This window comes from Oncorhynchus nerka, linkage group LG2 (assembly GCF_034236695.1).
Source record: "Oncorhynchus nerka isolate Pitt River linkage group LG2, Oner_Uvic_2.0, whole genome shotgun sequence".
NCBI classification, from domain to species: Eukaryota; Metazoa; Chordata; class Actinopteri; order Salmoniformes; family Salmonidae; genus Oncorhynchus; species Oncorhynchus nerka.
The window spans coordinates 49,313,740-49,332,838 of record NC_088397.1 but is presented as its reverse complement, the minus strand read 5'-3'; positions in this window follow the sequence as shown (position 1 = coordinate 49,332,838).

The window sequence follows — 19,099 nt, the reverse complement described above, 5'->3', positions numbered from 1 at the left end:
GAAGCCATGGATTACAGGCAACATCCGCACCGAGCTAAAGGCTATAGCTTCTGCTTTCAAGGAGCGGAACACTAATCCGGACGCTAATAAGAAATCCCGCTTTGCCCTCAGACGAACCATCAAACAGCCAAAGCGTCAATACAGTACAAAGGTTGAATCCTACCACACAGGCTCTGATGCTCAATGGATATGGCAGGGCTTGGAAACTATTACGGACTACAAAGGGAAACTGAACCATGAGCTGCCCGTGCCTGAACCATGAGCTAAATGCCTTCTATTCTCGCTTCGAGGGAAGCAACACTGAAGCATGCATGAGAGCACCAGCTGTTCCGGATGACTGTGTGATCACGCTCTCCATAGCCAATGTGAGCAAGACCTTTAAACAGGTCAACATTCACAAACCCGCGGGGTCTGATGGATTACCAGGACGTGTACTCAAAGCATGCATGGACTAACTGGCAAGTGTGGTCAAGAACTACAGGAAACATATGATCTCTGTAATTGCAAACAAAGTTTTCTGTACCAAATACTAAGTTCTGCTTTTCTGATGTATCAAATACTTATGTCATGCAATAAAATGCTAATGAATTACTTAAAATCATACAATGTGATTTTCTGGATTTTTGTTTTAGATTCCGTCTCTCACAGTTGAAGTGTACTTATGATAAAAAATTACAGACCTCTACATGCTTTGTAAGTAGGAAAACCTGCAAAATCGGCAGTGTATCAAATACTTGTTCTCCCCACTGTATGTGTTAACTGTCTACAGCTCAGCATTCGACACCATAGTACCCACCAAGCTCAGTACTAGGCTAGGGACCCTGGGACTAAACACTTCCCTCTGCAACTGGATCCTGAACTTCCTGACGGGCCGCCCCCAGGTTGTAAGAGTAGGCAACAACACATCTGTCCAGCTGATCCTCAACACTGGGGTGCGTGGTTAGTCCCCTGCTGTATTCCCTCTTCACCCATGACTGCGTGGCCAAGCACGACTCCAACACCATCATTAAGTTTGCTGACGACAACGGTGGTAGGACTGATCATCGACAATGAGGAGACAGCCTATACGGATGAGGTCAGAGACCTGGCATTGTGGTGCCAGGACAACAACCTCCAGGACAACAACCTCGCCCTCAATGTGAGCAAGACAAAGGAACTGATCGTGGACTTTAGGAAAAGGAGGCCTGAACAGGCCCCCATTAACATCAACAGGGCTGAAGTGGAAGGGGTTGAGAGTTTCAAGTTCCTTGGTGTCCACATCACCAACAAACTATCATGGTCCAAACACACCAAGGCAGTTGTAAAGAGGACATGACAACACCTTTTTCCCCTCAGGAGACTGAAAAGATTTAGCATGGATCACCAGATCCTCAAAAAGTTATGCAGCTGCACAATCGAGAGCATCCTGACCGGTTGCATCACCGCCTAGTATGGCAACTGCTCGGCATCTGACCGTAAGATGCTACAGAGGCTAGTGCGTACGGCCCAGTACATCACTGGGGTCGAGCTTCCTGCCATCCAGGACCTAGAGTATATTATCAAGGCACAAGGCAGACCCAGATGCAAACACAGGAGGCAGATGGTTGGAGTCGTACAATGTTTAATTATCCAAAGGGGTAGGCAAGAGAATGGTCGTGGACAGGCAATAAGGTCAAAACCAGATCAGAGTCCAGGAGGTACAGAGTGGCAGACAGGCTCGTAGTCAAGGAAGGCAGAATGGTCAGGCAGTCGGGTACAGAGTCCAGAAACAGGCAAGGGTCAAAAGGACTAGGAAAAAGGAGAATAGCAAAAAGGAGTACGGGAAAAACACGCTGGTTGACTTGACTAAACATACAAGATGAACTAGCACAGAGAGACAGGAAACACAGGGATAAATACACTGGAGAAAATAAGCGACACCTGGAGGGGGTGGAGATAATCACAGGAACAGGTGAAACAGATCAGGACGTGACAGTATATGCTCGGCGGTGTCAGAGGAAGGCCCCAAAAAATGTCAAAGACTCCAATCACCCAAGTCATAGACTCTTCTCTCTGCTACCGCACGGCAAGCGATACCGGAGCACCAGGTCTAGGACAAAAAGGCTCTTTAACAGCTTCTACCCCAAGCCATAAGACTACTGAACAATTAATCAAATGGCCACCCGGACTATTTCATTGACCCCCCTATGTTTTTACACTGCTGCTACTTGCTGTTTATTATTTATGCACAGTCACTTTGCAAATTACCTCAATGTAGCCTCATTATTGTTATGCCATTTTCTTCTGTTACTTTTTAATTTGATTACATTTTTTAAAACTTTCGTTTACTTAAGAAAATATTTACAAACTCTATTTCTTGAACTGCATTGTTGGTTAAAAACTTCTTAGTGATCCCTTCCCGCTCGAATCCCGGTAACGGGTTTGATTTGACAACATCCAGTGAATTTCCAGGGTGCCAAATTCAAAAACAGAAATACTCATAATAAAAATTCCCAAAACATACATGTGTAATTCATCAAAATAAAGCTTAACTTCTTGTTAATCCAGCCACAGTGTCAGATTTCAAAAAGGCTTTACGGCGAAAGCAGACCATGTGATTATCTGAGGCAGCGCCCAGCATATCAACACATGAAAATCGTATTTCAACCAGGCAGGCGCTACACAAAAGTCAGAAATAACGATATAATTCATGCCTTACCTTTGAATATCTTCTTCTGGCACTCCAAAATGTCCCAGAAACATCAGAAATTGTCATTTTGTTCAATAAATTCCTTCTTTATATCCCCAAAATGTCCATTTATTTGGCGTGTTTGATTCAGAAAATACACCGGTTCCAACTCGCCCAACATGACTACAAAGTATCTAATAAGTTACCTGTAAACTTGGTCCAAACATTTCAAACAACTTTCCTAATCCAACCTATAACGTAAATAATCGATCAAATTTAAGACGGGATAAACTGTGTTCAATACCGGATGAAAACAAAGTGAAACGCGTTCCAGATTGTGCGCACCAAAAGACCTGGAGTGACACATGGAAGGAACAGGGCTACTTCTTTCTCAAAAGAAAAACATCAACCAATTTCTAAAGACTGTTGACATCTAGTGGAAGCCATAGGAACTGCACGCAGATTCCTATTAAAAAGGTCTTACCATAGAAATCTAATGGAAAACAGATTGACCTCAAAAACAAAATTCCCTGGATGGATTGTGCTCGGGGTTTCGCCTTCCATATCGGTTCTGTTATACTCACAGACATTATTCAAACAGTTTTAGAAACTTCAGAGTATTTTCTATCCAAATCTACTAATAACATGCATATCCTAGCTTCTGTACCTGAGTAGCAGGCAGTTTACTTTGGGCACGCTTTTCATCCGGACGTGAAAATACTGCCCCCTATCCCTAAGAAGTTTTAAGGGCTTGTAAATAAGCCTTTCATTGTAAGGTCTACACCTGTTGTATTCGGCGCATGTGACGATTTGATTAATAGTTTATCAACATTTTAAGTTAAATGTTCTGACATGTTGCATCAGCCTCATTGATTTTAAACTGTGCGGTCTATCCCATCCCACAACTGTCCCAGACTATTTGGAATATTTATTTCTCGAGACAGAAAAAAATAGAATAGGTCAACTTTTGTACTATGGGGGAGAGTAGATTGACATAGGCTAGTGCTTTGCTGTTTGTTAGGCCTACTCATCTTGTAGGCTGACGAAAAGTAAATCTGGACAGTTCTTCCAACATCTTCAATATGCGCCTCGGAATTCGATAAGAACTCACGCCCCAATGTATCTGTCTTTACTTGTATCCTGTGAGAAGGACCCCTGAGATTGCCTGTGAGAAGGACCCGATCACGTGACGGGCATTGGCTAATAAGAATTGAGATATCTGAGAGAGCCATGGGAGTGAGAGGTGATGCGTCATGCAGCCTTGGAATGTAAAACAAAAAGAAGATATATAGCCCAACGTTTATATGACTAGTGAAGTTGCATAAATAACTCTAAATTAAGCATACAGCATAGGTGGACCAGTTTCTTTGTTAACCGCACAACACGGAATAGCCGCATGTGCGGACTCCCTCATTTGTATTATTCATACTATAAAATAATGCCAAGGTATTCTTGGCAAAAGCAAATATTTTCTGCTAAATGAACTAATGTAGCCCACAGCTATATGGTAGAGCCAGATTAGGGCCTAACATTAGGACAACTCAGAGTATACTATTCTGTTCTTCTGAAATAGACCACATTTTCTTCATATCATGTTTCTTTAAACCGGTCTAAAAGAAATCATGGATTATTGTGATGGTGTAGCCTTAATTAAATGGATTTGTTAGACTTTTTTAAATGTAGATGTTCCAGAGGTCTGCATCAGTGGCTTGTAGGCTATGCGTGTTAGCCAGGAAATGCTACATGTGTTTATGTTAACTAACAGGCACTTACAGTGAGACTGGCAGTTGTTTGCTTGACAATCACCGGCTGACAAAAATTTAATGACAGCCCTACTTGGATGTCAAGATGACAGCAGGCAGGACAGCTGTGCTAGGCTTTTTCAATGGTAACAACTTTGTTTCAATCATCAATGATTATTTCTACACGACAGTTTAAAGTAGAGGGTAATGAAGACAATGTGCCTTGTTTTTCGACTTGACCACATAAGTTACAAACATTTTGGCTATGGATGTCAAGTTGTTTATAACATTCTTATCATAGCTATCTGCCTATTACTGTCATGATTTACACTCAATGACCAAAACTATATGGACAGTATATGCCCAAATCATGGGCATTAATATGGAGTTGGTCCCCCGCTTTGCTGCTATAACAGCCTCCAACTCTTCTGGGATGGCTTTCCACTAGATGATGGAACATTGCTGCGGTAATTTGTGTCCATTCAGCCACAATACCATTAGTGAGGATGGGCACTGATGTTGGGTGATTAGGCCTGGCTTACATTCGGCGTTACAATTCATCCCAAAGGTGTTCAACAGGGTTGAGGTCAGGGCTCTGTGCAGGCCAGTCAAGTTCTGCCCCAACGATCTCAACAAACCATTTCTGTATGGACCTTGCTTTGTGCACAGGGACAATGTCACACTGAAACAGGAAAGGGTCTTCCCCAAACTGTTGCCACAAAGTTGGAAGCACAGAATCGTCAAGAAGGTCATTGTATGCCGTAGCGTTATGATTTCCCGAACCATGAAAACAGCCCATTTTTCCTCTCCCACCAGACTTTACACTTGGCATTACGCATTGGGGCAGGTGGTGTTCTCCTGGCATCCGCCAAACCCGGATTATTTCATCAGACTGCCAGATGGTGAAGAGTGATTCATCACTCCAGAGAACGCGTTTCCACTGCTCCAGAGTCCAACGGCTGAAAGTTTTACACCACTCCAGCCAATGCTTGGCATTGCACATGGTGATCTTAAGCTTGTGTGCGGCTGCTCGGTCAAGGAAACCCATTTCTTGAAGCTCCCAATGAACAGTTATTGTGCTGACGTTGCTTCCAGAGGCAGTTTGGATCTAGATAGTGAGTGTTGCAGCCAAGGGCAGATGATTTCATGCGATACATGTTTCAGTACTCAGCGGTCCCATTCTTTGAGCTTATGTGGCCTACCACTTCGCAGTTGATCCATTGTTGCTCCTAGACATTTCCACTTCATACTTTTGTATCTACACTACTGTTCAAAAGTTTGGGGTCACTTAGTCCTTGTTTTTGAAAGAAAGTACATTTTTGGTCCATTAAAATAACATCAAATTAATCAGAAATAATGTACAGACATTGTTAATGTTGTAAATTACTATTGTATAACATGTGTATGTTACCAATACAATTAGATTTGATTTGATTTATAAGGGGACGACGAGCGGATAAGAGGCAATCCGTAATTTCGATTAAGACATTAATGAGCAAGCTAGGATTGACGTTACAGCTTTATTTTAAAATGGATTTTTAAAATCCTCAATGTACAAACAGTACCCCATAAAGACAAAACGAAAACAGGTCAAAATGTAAAAAAAAAAAAATTAAAGCAGAAATACCCTTTGCTATGAGACTCAAAATTGAGCTCAGGTGCAACCCTGTTTCCATTTTTCATCCTTGAGATGTTTCTACAACTCGATTGGAGCCCACCTGTGGTAAATTCAATTGATTGGACATGATTTGGAAAGGCACACACATGTCTATATAAGGTCTGACAGTTGACAGTGCATGTCAAAAAAACAAACAAGCCAGGAGGTTGAAGGAATTGTCAGTAGAGCTCCGAGACAGGATTGTGTCGAGGCAGAGAACTGGGGAAGGGAACCAAAATATTTCAGCAGCATTGAAGGTCCCTAAGAACACAGTGGCCTCCATCATTCTTAAATGGAAAAAGTTTGGAAGCCTCTTCCAAAAGCAGGCCGCCCGGCCAAACTGAGCAATCGAGGGTCACTCTGACAGAGCTCCAGTGTTCCTCTGTAGAGATGGAAGAAACTTCCAGGTGGACAACCATCTCTGCAGCACTCCACCAAATCAGGCCTTTGAGGTAGAGTAGCCAGATGGAAGCCACTCCTCAAAAAATGCACATGACAGCCCGCTTGGAGTTTGCCAAAAGGCACGTAAAGACTCTCAGACCATGAGAAACAAGATTCGCTGGTCTGATGAAACCAAGATTGAACTCTTTGGCCTGAATGCTGTGGGGATGTTTTTCAGCGGTAGGGACTGGGAGTCTAGTCAGGATCGAGGTAAAGATGAACGGAGCAAAGTACAGCGAGATCCTTGATGAAAACCTGCTCCAGAGCGCTCAGGACCTCAGACTGGGGCGAAGGTTCACCTTCCAACAGGACAAAGACCCAAAGTAAACAGCCAAGACAATGCAGGAGTGGCTTCGGGACAAGTCTCTGAGTGGACCAGCCAGAGCCCGGGCTTGACACCGATTGAACATCTGTGTGCTTGATTTATACACCTGTCAGCAACAGGTCTGTCTTCTATAGAGTACCAGTCAAAAGTTTGGACACACCTACTCATTCAAGGCTTTTTCTTTATTTTTTACTATTTTCTACATTGTAGAATATTAGTGAAGACCTCAAAACAATGAAATAACACAAAAAAAAGTGATTATTCAAAAAATCATTTGTCTTGATAGTTTTGCACACTCTTGGCATTCTCTCAACCTGCATGTGCCTTGTTAAAAGTCCATTTGTAGAATTAATTCCCTTGACAAGGTAGAGGTGGTATACAGAAGATAGCCCTATTTGGTAAAAGACCAAGTCCATATTATGGCAGGAACAGCTCAAATAAGCAAAGAGAAACGACAGTCCATCATTACTTTAAGACATGAAGGTCGGTCAATCCAGAATATTTCGAGAACTTTGAAAGTTTCTTCAAGTGCAGTCGCAAAAAACTAGCGCTGTGATGAAACTAGCTCTCATGAGGACCGCCACAGAAAAGGAAGACCCAGAGTTACCTCTGCTGCACAGTATAAGTTCATTAGAGCCTCAGAAATGGGCAATTAACTGCACCTCAGATTGCAGCCCAAATAAATCATTCACAGAGTTCAAGTAACAGACACATCTCAACATTAACTGTTCAGAGGAGACTGTGTAAATCAGGCCTTCATGGTCGAATTTCTGCAAAGAAACCATTACTAAAGGACATCAATAAGAAGCGACTTGCTTGGGCCAAGAAACATGTGCAATGGACATTAGACTAGTGGAAATCTGTCGTTTGGTCTGATGGTGTCCACATTTGGACAATTTGATAAATTATATAATAAGGCAGTAACATAACAAAATGTGGAAAACGTCAAGGGGTCTGAATACTTTCTGAAGGCACTGTACAGTGTACTTTCTCCTCTTTTGGTTGCTAGATTAGGTTTTAGCTTTTATTTATTTGCACCAAAGAAAATAACTGAAATACAAAACAGTACAGATAAAAACAAACTAGCAAAAATGGTGTACATGTGAGGTTGGAAGCCCAAAAGGGCTTATATGAATACCACACCACAAATATAAGTACAAAAAAAGAAGTTACATCCAAAAAGATGCCAAGAGCGTATTCATTGTTGTTTCGGGCTGTAAAGATTTTAGTTTCTACACTTGCAAAAGTGCCATATCTGTGGAGTAGTTTTTATGAAAAACATATATTTGTGCTCATATAGAATAGAGTTGATTTAAATGTTTCGACATTAAATGTTTGGACAAATCATTTGTAAAATATCTTGGATCTCCAGTTTTATAGAATGGGATATCTTTGGCAATTTTCAAATCTTTAGGAACAACATTTGGTAAAGATATTATCAGGGATCAAGGTAAGACCCAGACGCAGACTGTCGAAGTAGCAATGTTTATTTGTAGCACCAGAGGCAGGCAAAGACAGGTCAAGGCAGGCAGGGGTCAGAAATCCAGGGTAAGGCAAAGGTACAGGACGGCAGGCGGACTCAGGGTCAGGCAGAGAGGTCAGGCGGGCAGGTACAGGGTCAGGACAGGCAAAGGTCAAAAACCAGGAGGACGAGGAAACAGAGGCTGGGAAACAAAAGGAGCTGACAGGAAAAATGCTGGTAAGCTCGAACGAACAAGATGAACGGGCAACAAACAGACAGAGAACACAGGGCGTGACAGATATACGTTAGTGGCTCAGTAAGCGAGGAAGACACTGATTTCACCAAGGAGACACCAATCTCATCATGACCTGCTGCTGAGATCTTTACGTTACCAATTACCTCCATTCCTAAGGACACATCAGGAGGAAGTAGGGAAAAGGAATTGTCAGTTAATGTAATCCAAGGGATTTCCATCCGTTTTCAAAATGTTATTTGACAGAGAGGAACCCACATTCACAAAAAAGTTATTAAATTCACATGAAATAACATCAGGATCACTGTCATTCTTATTTCCAACAATACATTGAGATGAAATAGTTGTAGATGCCTTTTTATTATTCAACAGTTGATTGATGATTTTCCAAGTTGACTTCATATTATTTAAGGATTCTTGGAATTTGTTAGTCAAATTTATTTTGGGGGATATGCAAAGTAGGTGAGTAAATTTGTTCTTATACTTTTTGTAATTTGCAGAATTCAGGGGAGAGATCTGTGAAAAACTTTTAATACAACTTCCAGAATCCTTCTGCTGCTCTCTTACGTGGTTTAACTAAGGGAAAGCAGTGATGAAATAAAAAATGAAAAGATGTGAGAAAAGTCTGATAAGCAGACTCCACATCGGCCTGATTACAAACATTTCCCCATAAAATACCATCAATTGACATCTTAAAGCACTCACAATTCCTTTTGTTAAATATTCTAAAATGAATGCTACTAATCATTCCCATCTGTTCATTTCCAGCTGCCAAAGAGAAGTGTAATATTGGAAAGCGGTTAGAAATGTCAGTAAAAAGTAAGTATTAGCCACATTATTCAAAGAATTTGTTAAAATAAGATCAATAAGGGTGGCAGATGAAATGGTCTCTCTTGTGGGTTTATAGATGATGGGGTACAGATTGCTGGAATATGAATTATTTAAAAAAAATCTGATGTCAGTGAGTGGTTCTATAAATATTTGTTGTAATCACCCAGTAGAAAACACATGTTATCTTCATTAATAATCAAATCCAAGGTTGGTGCAAGGATATCAATTAAACTAACAATGTCAGAATCGGGTGGCTGATACTGTAGATGCATCCAATTACCCCTTTTTTTACCAGCAGAAAATGAACAGGAGGGAATGTCTAATGAAAGAGATTCAACATCAATGTTATCAGATGTGAGTGTGAGGTCCCTCTCTCACAAAGAATTGAAAACGTTTACGAACAAAAATGGACACTCCTCCTCCCACTCACGAGGTCCTACAGTGGTGAACAGCATGATAAGGGGACATGTCATAAAGCGAGGTTGTCTCTTCAGTCAACCATGTTTCTGAACGGGCAACAATGGGAAATTCACGACTGAGAGAAGACAGACAATGAACAAGGTGGTCATGATTTTTAGGAAGACTGAACATTCAATTGAAAGGCAGAAAATAAGCTTGTCTTGGAATTAGAGCAACTGCTTTACAGATTGTTAAATTGCTTAACATTATGGTAATCACAAGTTGTAGACTAATTTCTGGTACATTTCAGGAAATTTCAATCTGGATCAACACAATCATTATATTTATCATACGCTTTATTAATATCTATTGGGTTAAAGACCATGTTATCGGGGTTGATATCCTGCCCAACTAAGAGTGATACACAGTTGGAATCATCCAGAGAGTGCAACGGAAACATAGAAGTGCATGCCTCACATGTCCAATACAACCATCCATTTGTGTTAGTTTTATCAATAGGGGTGCACTTCCTATGGAATGCACATTGAGACAGTCCACATAACGCCACTGAAGAGTTCAGAGGGTTATGACATTTGAGGCGTACCTTTTCGGAGAAGTCTTCATTGATGAAGATTTTGGTTCCTAGTCTTTAAACCTGAGCAGTTTCGCCACTATACTGTAGATCTGGGCTGTCCATCAGGGAAGAAAGTGCCATTCCTACACACCCTCTCCACCTCAATGAGTTTAGGGTCCAGTTTGTGATGATCTGCCAGGCGTTTCTTGGCCTTGACTTCTGTGTCATGCCAAGTTTCAGTCTTTCCGTCCTCAATTCCATCGATTAAAATGTTATTGCACCTCCATTGGTTTTTGAGGTAGTCTACTTTGGAAGAGTGCTTGTCAAGTGTTGTTTAGAAATTTGCAAAACTCTCACAGAATACCACCCTGCATCCCACTTCTGGCTTGCTTCTGAAGCTAAGCCAGGTTGGTCCTGGTTGGTCCCTGGATGGGACACCAGATGCTGCGGAAGTGGTGTTGGAGGGCCAGTAGGAGGCCGGTCTAAAAAAAAAAATCCCAATTCCCCAGGGCAGTGATTGGGGACATTGCCCTGTGTAGGGTTCGGTCTTTCGGATGGGACGTTAGACGGGTGTCCTGACTCTCTGTGGTTGCTAAAGATCCCATGGCACTTATTGTAAGAGTAGGGATGTTAACCCTGGTGTCCTGGCTAAATTCTCAATCTCGCCATCATGCTGCTCTCTTTGCATGAAAACCTGCTCCAGAGTGTTCAGGACCTCAGACTGGGGCGAAGGTTCACATTCCAACAACACAACGACCCTAAGGACACAGCCAAGACAATGCAGGAGTGGCTTCAGGAGTGGCCCAGCCAGAGCCCAGGCTTGAACCCGTTTGAACATTTCTGCAGAGACCTGAAAATAGCTGTACAGCGACGCTCCCTATCCAACCTGACAGAGCTCGAAAGGATCTGCAGAGAAGAATGGGAGAAACTCCCCAAATACAGGTGTGCCAAGCTTGTAGCGTCATACCCAAGACGACTTGAGACCTTAATCTCTGCCAAAGGTGCCTCAACAAAGTACTGAGTAAAGGGTATGAATACTTATGGAAATGTGATATTTCAGGGAAGTTTGTGTTTTGTTGCAAAAATAAAAAATAAAAACAGTTTTTGCTTTGTCATTATGGTATATTGTGTGTAGTGTCGTGTCTTTGGCTATGCCGGATTTAAGTGATATAACATGCTATTCTATAAAATAATTTATCTGTATTTAATATTACCTGATTAAGCTAATCAGGTAGATCATTAACTAGAATGTCGGGGCACCACGAAATAATGTTTATAGAGCTGGTAAAAGACCTAGTAATCTTTTACATCAATAGGAGTCAATGTTAATAGTCACCTTATTTCAGTCTCGTCTGAACATTGTAGAATTCTTCACAATCCCTGACTAACAAGTTGAATCAGCAATACAAACTTTGTTTAAATTATTTATTTACTAAATACCTAAATAATCACACAGAATTACATAAATACAGAATGGATATGATGTCATATGCAAAACGTCCCTGGTGGACGGAGCCGACATGACGGCTGATTACACAAAGGAAAGGGGGTTGGGTTTGAGTGAAAGAGCGGGAAGACTGAGGAACAAAGGGAGAAGCTATGCTATCGTAAATACAGTATCTTATGCATTCTAAATTACCGGCCATTTGGAAAAGGAAAATGCAATAAATATTTCCTCAGAGCTGTGCCTCGGTAGGTTGGTCGTAGATGCTGGTTGTGTTGCCCAACAGAGATCTTCCTGTCCTCGGGAGAATGTCTCTGGTGGTAAACTGGGTAATTTGTAGTATCGTCGTTGTTTGTTAGACTGGATCCGACGTCCGTCTTTTCCTAGCCCACGTTTTCAGCGGCCTCTGCTAACTCAACGGCTAGGAGGTATCACTTCTCTAGTGAATAAGAGTTCATTCATACCATTCGCAACCAAAGCTCACGCTGAGGTTGGGTTAGTTCTGTAGTATACATGTTAGTCCTTTTAACGTGGGACTGTCGTCCTCACGTCCTCGGAACAGCTTATTATCTGAATCCTTCTGACATCGGACCGTCGCCCTAATGTATCCGGACAGAAAGTTATATTTTTTGTAAAGGGCTTATGGAGTGGAGGGAGAGAAGGGTGTGTTTCATGGTTTATAACCAATGTCTCTTCACAGGGGCGGGCCACTGATTGAGCAGAGCTTTAACCTTATGAAAATCCAATTCTCTCATTTGGAAGCTAAAATTACATTTAATCTTTTCACAAATAGTTTCATATTTAAACATTTAAATTGCACAACAATTCCATGTGAATCTGATAACTATAATGTGTACACTTTCCAAGATACAGTTTATATCATCCTATCATTAATAAGAATGGCTCAGATGACAACCGAGCTGACATCATATTCATTGAGTACCAACACATATTTTCAACTGGTTGGATTACCGAAATATGGTTCCTTTCCCCCCACCTTTTGATGTTCCCAGACTCTATGTTTAACAAAGGTTCTTCAAGAGTCCTTCTGTAGAAAGAGAGGGAAGGGAGAAAGGTATTTATGGGGGGAGGTCATAAACCTACCCCCAGACCAACGTCATGACAGTAGATTGATGAGGGAAGAAAATCATTTAATACATTTTAAAATAAGGGTGTAGCTTAATTAAAACTAGTTAGGGATAGGCGGGACGCAAATGTCTCAACTGGCCAATTGCCAGGGAAAATGCAGAGCGCCAGATTAAAATAAAATACTATAAAATTCAAACTTTCATTAAATCACACATGTAAGATACTCTATTAAAGCTACACTCGTTGTGAATCCAGCCAACATGTCAGATTTTTTTAATGCTTTTCGGCGAAAGCATAAGAAGCTATTATCTGATAGCCATCTGCACCAGCAGTAAACAAAGGAGTTAGCATATCTCAACCCTGCAGGCGCTACACAAAACGCTGAAATAAAATATAAAACATGCATTACCTTTGACGAGCTTCTTTTGTTGGCACTCCAATATGTCCCACAAACATCACAATTGGTCCTTTTGTTCGATTAATTCCGTCCATATATATCCAAAATGTCCATTTATAAAGCGCGTTTGATCCAGAAAAAAAACAACTTACAAAATATTTCAAAAGTTGCCTTTAAACTTTGCCAAAATATTTCAAACTACTTTTGTAATACAACTTTAGGTATTTTTAAACGTTAATAATCGATCAAATTGTAGACGGGCAATCTGTGTTCAATACAGGAAAGAAAACAAAATCAGCGCCACTTTTCACGTCAGCGCAACTCACAAAAGTGTACCCAGTTCCGAGTTGGCCTACTTCATTGCACAAAGGAATAACCTCAACCAAATTCCAAAGACTGGTGACATCCAGTGGAAGCGTTAGGGACTGAAAACAGGTCCCTAAGAAATATCCCTTGGCAATAACAAGTCTGGGAATAGAGAGAGGCAAAAAATAATAATCTGAACAGTTAGTCCTCAGGGTTTTGCCTGCTACATATGTTCTGTTATGCTCACAGACATGATTCAAACAGTTTTAGAAACTTCAGAGTGTTTTCTATCCAAATATATGAATAATATGCATATCTTATATTCTTGGGCATGCTATCTATCCAAAGGTGAATATTCTAGCCTGTTACGAATCCCTTTTGGCCCGACAGTCTAGGGGGGATGGTAATGAGACCCGTAACATAACTCATGCAAATTATTATTGTGACAAAGTAAAAGTGTGCACGAAATAACCACAACAACAGAAATCTACCGTCAAACTCTAGGTTTATTTATAAACACACGGTAATGGGGGGAGCAGGGAAAGGGGCTGAGCTGGACCCAAGGAAAGAAACAATAAGCATCCAAAACACCCCTAAGCTAGACTAGCCTACTTTAACAACAGCTAACTAACTATCCAAAAATACAGTGGGTGGTCCGCCCAGTTCTAACTAGTGTATTTAACAAAGTTCACCTACGGGTAGTGTATGCCCATGGGCGACTTGTCTTGGTTTCCCCCTTTTCCCACCAGCAAACAAACAAACACCATAACCAAAAACAATACTCACAGGTGATGACAAAGTGCTATGGAGGTGCTTAAACAAAAGAGAGGTTACGACACAAAGCAAGAGTGAAACACAGAGACCTACAGACATGGCATTTACAGAGAGATTGAGCTAGAGATAGCGCTAGAGATTGCGCTAGAGATTGAGCTAGAGATTGCTCCAGAGCAAACAAATGATGGGGTTTTTAAACCATGGGGAAGGAACTGTGATAGGGTAGGAAATAGGAGGAGGTGTGTCTTCTGATTGATGATTGATTGGGGAGTGATGGTTTTCACCTGTGAGGGGAGAAGGAGAGAAAAGAAACACACACACAGGATACACACACACACACAGGATAACTGTATCCGTAAAATAGCCCCAAGAAGTTAACAAAATGTGGAAAAAGTCAAGGGGTCTGAATACTTTCCGAAAGCACTGTACATATCCAATAATGTGCTGATGTATAATTTGCAGTCTGGTTTAAGAAAGTCACATTCAGCTGATTCATGTTGCCTGTATTTAACCGACCGCATTAGGAAAGATATTGATGATGGAACATTTTGTGGGATGGTGTTACTGGACCATCAGAAAGGCTTTGATATAGTAGAGCACCAGATATTACTCTACAAGCCAAGGGCCCTAGATTTTAGCAGCATAGCAGTAGAGTGGTTCAAGTCGTAACTGTCAGGAAGGTATTAGAGGGTTGATGTCAATGGCACTTCATCAGGTGCAAGGTTAATCAGCTGTGGAGTGCCACAAGAAAGTGTTTTAGGTCCACTACTTTTCATGTTATATGTCAATGATATCAAATCAGCTTGTTCCTGTCAGCTGTTTTCATATGCAGATGTTTCAGCTCTTTTGGTCTCTCATAAAGAAAAGAGTATGGTTGACAGCCAACTTAGTGCAGAACTGATGAGTATCGCTAACTGGCTGTCAGAAAACAAGCTGTCTCCTCTTTTGGGAAAAATAGAGAGTGATATTTGGCTCTAGGCTAGTTAGATCACCAGGCTTTAGAGTCACAGTTGGTGACACAGCGGTTACTGCCAAGAACTGTGTTAAATACTTAGGCTGTGAACTAGACAGGTTCCTGACAGGGGAGTGCACGGGGCATAATGTAATTGTCAAGGTTTACCAGAAAGTGACATCTCTGGCCAGAAAAGCCACATTTCTAGATAAAGAACCTTGAAAAACACTTGCAGCAGCTTTAGTGCAGCCTCACTTTGACTATGTGTGCACTACCTGGCTCAGTAGCTGCCCTAAGTTCCATCAAGAACAAGCTACAGACAGGGTCATTCTGAATCTTAGCCCTTGGACTCCTTCTCAGCTCCTTCTCAGCTCAGTGAACTACAGTGGCAATTTGTTAGAGCTGTATATTACCTTTTTTGGTAATACTTTACTGCACACCAAACGTCATAACACGTCATAACCATGTCAGAATATGTAATAACAGCTGACATAACTTGTCAAAACCTGCTGTGATATGGTCATAACACTGTCATGAACCATATATTTAGCCCTGTTGTGACATAAATTGCGTTATTTTATGTCTGGTTATTAAGTTATTTAAAATATGATGAAACAAATATGACTGTTAAGAATTAATTACAAGCAAAAAACACATTTGAATAAATGCGGGTTTTGACAATCTTATGTAGGTGTCATAACCAGACATAAAATAACGCAATATACAGTACCAGTCAAAGATTGGACACACCTACTCATTCAAGGGTTTTTCTTTATTTTTACTATTTTCTACATTGTAGAATAATAGTGAAGACATCAAAACTATGAAATAACACATATGGAATCATGTAGGAATCCAAAAAGTGTTAAACAAAATATATTTTATATTTGAGATTCTTCAAAGTAGCCACCTTTTGTCTTGACAGTTTTGCACACTCTTGGCATTCTCTCAACCAGCTTCACCTGGAATGCTTTTCCAACAGTCTTGAAGGAGAACCCACATATGCTGAGAACTTGTTGGCTGCTTTTTCGTCACTCTGCGGTCCAACTCATCCCAAACCATCTCAATTGGGTTGAGGTCGGGTGATTGTGGAGGCTAGGTCATCTGATACAGCACTCCATCACTCTCATTGGTCAATTAGCCCTTACACAGCCTCGAGGTGTGTTTTGGGTCATTGTCCTGTTGAAAAACAAACGATAGTCCCACTAAGCTCAAACCAGATGGGATGGCGTATCGCTGCAGAATTTTGTGGTAGACATGCTGGTTAATGTGCCTTGAATTCTAAATAAATCGCTGACAGTTTCACCAGCAAAGCACCCCCACATCTCATCCTCCATGCTTCACGGTGGGAACCACACATGCGAGATCTTCCATTCACATACTCTGAGTCTACTCTGTGTCAAAAATCTCAAATTTCTCCAGTCTAATGTCCATTGCTCGTGTTAACTTTGCCCAAGCAAGTCTCTTCTTCTTATTGGTGTCCTTTAGTAGTGGTTTCTACCACTTTTAAAAGGGGGAGATCCAACTCATTTAAATAATTATAGGCCAATATCAAAGCTGTTACCCCTGGCAAAAATACTTTAAATCCTTGTTAGTGAACAGCTAAAATATTTTTTTTATATACTAACTCTATTTTATCAATGTACCAATCGGGCTTCAGGAAGAAGCATAGTTACAGCAGGCACGAAGTTTTATATGATATCACTGAAGTCCTTGACAAAAAACAGCACTGTGTCTCACTTTTTATTGATCTCGCTAAGGCTTTTGATACAGTTGATCATACTATACTGAGGCAGAGATTGTCGAGCACAGGTCTTACAGGTGCATGGTTTGCTAACTATCTGTCTGATAGAACTCAGTGCACTCGATTTGATGGGTTCATGTCTGTCTGTCGGTCTGTAATCGTGTGCCCCAGAGCTCTGTACTTGATCCCCTCTTACTCATTATTGATAGAAATCAATAAGACAAAAAATGGCCAAATGCTCAACTTCACTTTTATGCTGATGATACTGTTATTTATTGTTGTGCCTCATCTCTCACAAAAGCTTTCCAGAACTTGCAAACTGCTTTTTATTCTGTTCAACAACTCTAATGAACTTATCCTCTGCAGCAGAGGTAACTCTGGGTCTTCCTTTCCTATGGCGGTCCTCATGAGAGGCAGTTTCATCATAGCGCTTGATGGTTTTTGCGACCGTACTTGAAGAAACTTTAAAAGTTCTTGAAATTCTCTGTATTGACTGACCTTCATGTCTTAAAGAAATGATGGACTGTTGTTTCTCTTTGCTTATTTTAGCTGTTCTTGCCATTATATGGACTTGGTTTTTTACCGAATAAGGCTATCTTCTGTGTACCACACTTACCTTGTCACAAGACAACTAATTGGCTCAAAGGCATTAAGAAGGAAAGAAATTCCACAAATGTACTTTTAACAAGGCACACCTGTTAATTGAAATGCATTCCAGGTGACTGCGTCATGAAGCTGGTTGAGAGAATGCCAAAAGTGTGCAAAGCTGTCATCAAGGCAAAGGGTGGCTACTTTGAAGAATCTCAAATATAAAATATGTTTAGATTTGTTTTAACACCATTTTGGTTACTACATGATTCCATATGTGTTATTTCGTAGTTTTCATGTCTTCACTATTACTTTACAATGTAGAAAACAGTAAAAATAAAGAAAAACCCTTGAATGAGTTGGTATGTCCAAACTTTTGACTGGTACTGTATATATTAAAAAATATATATATTTATATGGGGGATTGTAAATGATGCAGACAATTACATTGATGAAAGCCACTATCTATCTGCAATATTAAAGCAAATTTACCCCCCAACAACAAAAAATAATTAATAAATACAAAATCAACAACCAATTTGACAGAGCTTGATGAAGGTTTAAAAGAATGATGGGCAAATATTGTACAATCCCGGTGTGCAAAGCTCTTAAAGACTTATCCAGAAATACTCATAGCTGTCATTTCTGCCAATGTTGATTCTAACATGTATTCATTCAGGGGTGTAAATACTCATGTAAATAAGATATTTCCGTATTCCATTTTCAATCAATTTGCTAACATTTCTAAAAACATATTTTCACTTTGCCATTATGTGTGTGTGTGTGTGTGTGTATATGAGTGAGATAAAAATTTGTTTTAATCCATTATGAATTCAGGCTGTAACACAACATGTGGAATAAGTCAAAGGGTATGAATAGATTCTGAAGACACTTCACATATGGTCTGCATTCCATAATGATTCAAATAGACTAATACGCTAATTATTGTAATATTTTTGCCTGATTTCATCCACTCAGGAACAACCAAACGAACGTGACCGAGGAAAGAAATGTAAACTAATGATGGAATGGAATGATGCAAAATGTAGGGAAACCAACACTAAAGTGACAGTTATAAATGTATGTGGGTATAAGAGACAGTAGCTACCGATAGTGGCTAATATTCAACATGACACAGTGAAAAGTCCAGGCATATAATTAAAATAGTTAGAAAATCAGAAATCAACTCGGTAGGTTTTGTCGCTATACTATCATGGCTACAGAAGTACAGCATATAGCTCGGGTCTCCAAATTTCATCCCTGCAAGGTATAAGGCCAGCATTTTATAAACTTCACTGTGAAAAAGGTGATCTGTTGATATGCATCAGTTTGCTGCCATACGATTGGTTTCACATTTGACTCCAGCGATCATCAGATAAAATAGATCTAAAACAATTGTCACTGCAGAGGTCACTAGTGGATCTTAAGTTAAATGCAAACAAAACACATGTTTTTTTTATAGGTCTCATGACCC